The sequence below is a fragment of the Balearica regulorum genome, chromosome 1 (assembly GCF_011004875.1).
Source record: "Balearica regulorum gibbericeps isolate bBalReg1 chromosome 1, bBalReg1.pri, whole genome shotgun sequence".
Taxonomy (NCBI): Eukaryota; Metazoa; Chordata; class Aves; order Gruiformes; family Gruidae; genus Balearica; species Balearica regulorum.
This window is the reverse complement of record NC_046184.1, coordinates 189,262,305-189,268,535: the sequence shown is the minus strand read 5'-3', so window position 1 is coordinate 189,268,535 and position 6,231 is coordinate 189,262,305.

Sequence of the window (6,231 nt, the reverse complement as noted above, 5' to 3'; positions counted from 1 at the left end):
ATCGACACTGATACCAGGGTCTGTCTGAGGTTCCTGGGGGTTAGACCACATTCCTGCTAGGATGGATGAAGGGCAAGAGTTTGGCCAGTCTCACTCTAGTACAATAGGAATGGATGTAGCTTTTGCCGTGATTTCAACAGCAGTATCCTCACACTGAAAATTACATTTGGATTTAAGAATTTTGCTGAATGAGGACCTCTCTGCTGAAGTTATCCTTAATAGTGTCCACTAGACTGGAGATGTATTCCAAGGGAATGAAACAGAGGCCACCAAGTGATTTCTCAAAGGGCTCAGAGCTGTTGGTAAATAAATTATATTTATTTCACTGGTGAGGACTGCACAGCTGGATTTGATGTGATGTTCCCAGAGGCTCCAGACCTGATGAGACATTTCCTCTATGCTGTGCCTGATACTCTCCTGTGGATTTATTAAGATTTAGAAGAAGGATAGGGATCCCCTGAGGGCTTTAGACATCACTGTCAAAAATTGGCGTTCAATTACCACCTGGCAAATAATGAAGCCAATGTTGCTGTTCAGATTTGGGGTAACTATGGGCGATGTAATTGAAAATTGGACCCAGTATAAATGTAATGTAATGTAGGACAGCATAGTTTCTGTGGGAAAGAGGAAAGAAACCATTCTGGCTCATGTCTTATCACAGAGGGGATGTAGAAATTGGGGTGTTTGTTTCAAACCCTCCCTCTCTGTACCTGATCTAGGAAAGGAAAGCTGTGGAGGAACCTTAGCAGGAAAAACAGTGTTTGCAGACAAGGAGAGAGGACTTAAGAAAATTACAAATGAATCAATGCTGTCCAGAGCAGTCATGGGGAATAAGAAATGAGCTTTACATATAATGAATAAAAAAGAAAATCCATTAGTAAATGATTAAAAGGATAAAAGGCAGTAGAGCAAGATAAAAGGAAGAGTCAGTAAAACTAGCTGTGGCTAAAAACCAAGTGATTAAAATACTGGAGGGTATGAAAATTTATCACGATCAAGGACAGATCCAAAAATCTCATGCCCCTTCAGTTTAGCAGCCAAAGTTTTAAGTTTCTCTTCCCCAAAGTGGGATCCAAAGCCGAGAACTGTGTGTCCGAGGAGAAGCTGGTGCCATGTGGGGGTGAGTCTGAAAACTGAGCTTGCCAAGTGAGCCTGGGGAGCCAGGAGCTGGGCTGTCCAAGTCGGGGTAGTCTGGGGCATAACCCAGGGGCTGCAAACCAAAAAGCCCAATTACAGAAATTCCAGGTCAAAAAGAAGTGTAGGACTGGGCCACTGTGGAGAAATGGAGTTTCTGGCTCTTTTTTAGGATTTTTATTTTTAGCGTCTTTAAACTTGCCTGTGTCCTAGTTTAGGCATCACATTCTTCTTTGAGTCTTGATCTGGATACACATCGCAAGGTACTGATAAATTTGCTGGCAATCATTTTATTTCTAAAGTGCTGGAAAGGCTTTTAAAGAGGAATGCAATTCATTGATCCCCAAGATAACTCTTCAAAGACAGAAAGGGGCAGAGGTAGAATTTGTATTTTGAGAAATGCTTCTTGACATTGAGATAACAGACTGCCTGTGAGGGAAGTGAGGAAAGGCACAAAACAAGGACGTCTGGAGAAAATACGGCACAGCACTGTGTGGGTAGGAGGCTGGAGCACACGATGCTGTGCCACCATGGAGCTCCTCTGGGCTTCCACAGGAGCAGGTCTGAGGGCTCCAACCTCTCTGTCCCCTCACTGAGCAGAGAAAACCACCACTCTTTGAGAAGAAAAACAGCAAAGAGCTCCTGATGTGTGAGCAAGCCCCCAAACAGGGAGCAGAACTGGTGGCAAGTGCTGGAGAGAAGTGGCAGGTGGTGGCTGCTTTCACTGGTTGATTAGATCCTGTCTGTGTCTGTGGTGTGCCAGTGCTGTTAACATATGGGCCCTCGATGTCCTCCTGTGTGACCATCATGGTGGGCAAGGGGACAGACTGCTGAAGCATCCCCCACGGCTCAGCACTGGCAGATGCCAACATAGGTGGCTCTGCAATGTGTGGTGTGAAAACATGCAGGAGTAGAAAGGAGAGACAAGGGAAAGAGAAATGTGCAGCCAGCTGTTCTCCGGAAGTTCATCTTCAGGCTCTTCACGGGCCAGATTCTGCTCTCAGGTACAGGAGTGAGAAGGCAAACCATTGACATCAAGTTGGGTCCTTGAGCAAATGGGGAGCTGCTGGGGGGCTGGGAGGCTCGTCCGGGGGACAGGGTGCTCCCTGACTGTGGAAAACACTCAGGGTTGAGCCTCCGTGGCGATGGCATTGGGGAGGTAGGTGAGGAGCTTGTTCAGTCCTGGAAGCAGCTAGAAGTCACAGGACTGAAATGAGAAACCAGAGGGAAAGGCACAGCCTGCACAGGCACTGTGGGAAGAGGGTGATTTCTTTGGAAGCCTTTCCCTCCCCCAGATATTTCTCCCAGGAGACTGGAATTTTCTCTGATTTGTTAATCTGTGTTCTAATAAAACAGCCCTGGTTTGATGTGGCTGGTGAGAGGAAAGGGAGAGCAGTTCTGCTTTTGGTCTCTGGCCAGTTCAGGCTCCTGCTGCATGGACTTTACACAGAAATCTGGAGCAGAATTTAGCCCAGGGAAAGGCTGGGAGAAAAAAGGGTGAGAGGAGCAGGTGAGAAGCAAGTTTTCCTCTTCACAACCCTCTTGTTTACTTTCCTGTGTCAGGTTGGTCTCCAGCAATCTTCGTTTTGCTCTAGCACAACCCTGTTATCAGCAGGATTACTGTACATTTACCCCTTCATAAATGAGAACACAATTTAGCCTTCTATCTGCATCTGGTTTTTGTGTGCTTGCCCTCTTTACAATATATAACTCTGGGGAAATTAAATTGTATCCAAACTAGCTTCCTTCCTGCTTACATCTTTCCTCCAGGAAAGCGCCCGCACTGCAAGATACAAACACGTTTGCTCAGTCAGGAAGAAGGTTCTGCTGAATTTCAGGATGAGAAAAATTTGCATCATCATTCCATACAGAGCTTATTCTGCAGGGAGGCAGTGGGCTCCTGAGCTGTGAAACACCCAGCCGCGCAAGTTCAAGTGAATTTGCTTGCTGCTATCCACACGCCACATAAAACCCACCACTGCCTCTGCCTCCCGCTGGGGCGTGAGGACAAAATCTGGCTCTTCAAAGGATGACCACTGTAGAGGATCGCCTTCAAAGGATAAGTCCTGTGAAGTGAATGATTTCTGTGGGGCTTTATTAAAAGAAAAATCAGCCAGCTGACCCTGTGATGGCGTCTCAGACCAAACTCCATGTGCTGGCATGGCAGCAAACCCCTCCACAGGGCACAGCCTCGCTGAGCAGATGCCCTCAGTGCCAGCGCCCATCTGGCCAGGACCCACTGGGGAGGACACATGGTGCAGAGCCCCACAAAGGGGTTCCATCCCGCAGGAGCCTCCAGATGCTTGGTGTAACAAGGAGCCCTCTTGGAACTCTGGGTTTAGAGAACTTCCTTTGCACACGGGTTGAAGCAGATCCCGAGTTCCATCCCTGCAGATGGGCATTGGAGAACTGGCAGTGAGAACTGCTTCACCCACACCCTCCTGCCCAACTCCAGGTGGAAAGAAGCACTGTGAGCAGCAATAAAGGCTTTTTGGCAGCTCTCACAGCCGGAGGGAGCCTCCCTGCCCATGGCTGCAGGCTAAGTAGCAGAGGGGCAGTGGCACAGGCTGGCCACCAAACTGTGCAGCACTTGGGTCTGAGTCCCCTTCAGCCCCCGTGGCTCTAAAACATGAATATCACATGTTTGGGGGTTCATTTTCCTGTATCTCTAATACTGCAAGAGACTAACGGAACAGTGACTTTACAGCATACACTGGGGATCAGTGTTTCCTGCCCTGCGAGATGTCCAAGGGCACATGGACGCCTTTGGAGATGCAAGGGCTGATGGGCTGGTGTTGGAGGACTGTGCAACCCAGGCTTGGGCCAGGATCTGCCATGGGGGCTTCTGGGATGAGCCCTGGAATAAATGAGCCCTGAACTGTTCCCAGGGGAAGTTTTGGAGACAGGTAGTGGGAGCAACCCAAAACTTAGCCAGGCAGTAAGTTAACAAGTGGTGTGAGATATCAGTGCTGGAGTCAACTCCTTTTCAAGTTGCGGGGTAGGTATTTCCGATGTATTGTGTGATGTCTTCTGCGGTTGGCAGAATGGTGCCTTTCTCTGGTGGAAAGCAAAGCAAACAGGAGTTCCTCTTTCACTGAATGAGGTTAATATCATAACACTGATGAAGTGACACATGTTTCCACATGCAGAAGTGTAAGCTGAATAAAAGCCCAAATCCAGTCAGTCTTCTGACTGACAGTGACCGTTCTTGTTACACAGTTTTCGATAGACAGAATTCAAAAGGGCGGAGAAACCACAAGGACAAGATCACCTCTTCTTTTTAGGTTGATGAAACTTATTTGAATTAAAAAAAAAAAAAAACCAAAAAAGGAAGAAAAGCTGATTGAGGAGAGAGTAAAGATTTTGTACATCCTTATTGCAATCCAAGGAGTTCTCCTATGCATGTCTCATAGGTGACGATGGCTTAGGAAACTCTGGGAAAAACAATGCATGAGCTCCACAGAGATAATCTCAGATGTGTATATATTTCCTGCAGTGTTATATGAAGATCTTAGCACTAAAGCCCCTTCCCTACGAATTCTGAATATATGATAAGACCCTTCCTGAGGGCACAGCTGGCCTGTGGCGGCTGCTGTCACAGATCAGCTACTTTGCTGCTTGCAGTAGCTCAGAGGTGCTGCATCAGCACGTTCAGCGTTGACTTGCCGGTCTGTGAAATGCCACCTCTGCACCCAAAAGTCACCCTTTTGGTATCTGCAGATTTAAAACACTTCTGGGAGAGAGTCAGTACTCTGCATGGGGCCTGTGGAAATTCACATTCAGACAAGACAGGCCAGTGAGCCAAAAGCAGGACTGGGGAGCAGCACTGTGGCAGCACATTTTCCTCCCAGATGACTATATGAACTGACAATTTAAATACATTTCCTGTTGACAGGGAATATAAAGTATGTTAAAAGCTGATTTTAATTCACATAGCCCCCAAATGCTTATCTAACTACCACAGTCTCCTACAGTGCCAAATAAATGATGCCAAGTAAATGACATTGGAAGAGGTCTTCAATATGAGCATGTTGCCAACTGCAATTTCTGCTACTGATCTGGCTGAAATGACAGGGAACCAGACAGAAGACAAAAAAATGAAGACGTTTATGAAGTTCCCATAAGAAGCCTGGTTTTCAGAAAGAGGGATTTGGTTGAGCAGGCTAGAGAGGTGAGATCTAATGGGAACTTACAGACTGAATAATGTGGAAGAATGTTATTTACAGGGCAGCTCTGCATAGGCCAGTTCTTCAGCTGAAGTTTTACCTCTCCCATGGCCTGAACAGATCAGATGGATCCACATTGAAAGCCACATTGCCAAACTAGGTTGGTACTGAGCCATATCTTTTATATCCTGCCTGCCATCCCACAGATACCCTCCCTTCAGCCTGGGGATCAGATCAGAAAACCAGCTGGACCCAAGCTAGTAACATTTGACCGAACTCTGGGGCTGCTGGGCCCACGTAGCATGAACAGCACATCTGCAATGTGTCCCATGTGGCTTTCGTGTGTGACTCCCTGTTGTCCTACCCTCTCACCCCAGCTTGTGATGCACCCCTGAGCTGGGCAGAGAAGCAAGGTTGTACTTATTTGTACGTTACATGTATTTTCTCATGCACCCACTTTGGTGCACCAAAGTTCACCCAAGCTAACCAAACCCTCCTACCCAGCCAGCCCCAATCTTCCTCCTGGAGAAGTTTCCTCCCTGGCATTCAGTCCTTCCTCACCAGAGTGCCCTACACATTAATAGTTGTGGGAAAGTTCAGATGTCCCTGTATGTCAGGTGTTTCTCCTGACAATCTTGGCCACATCTTTCCCAAGCAGATTTCTATATTTTTGCCATCCCAATGCTGGCACAGCAGCACCGAAGAGAAGCAATGCAGGTGGGGGTCCCAGCTCTGGAGGGTCTGATCCAGCTCCCTTGCTAGCCTTGCTCCACCAGAGCTCACGGCAGAACCTCAGTGGATTGTGGTGGCAGCAGCACTACCAGCTGGCACTGCATGGAAAAATGGTCCTGCTCCTCGATGACAAGCGGAGGAGAAGGGGTGGGTGGGATGCTTTCTTCTTCCTCTGCTAGCAAGGCAAAACAAAACCTTT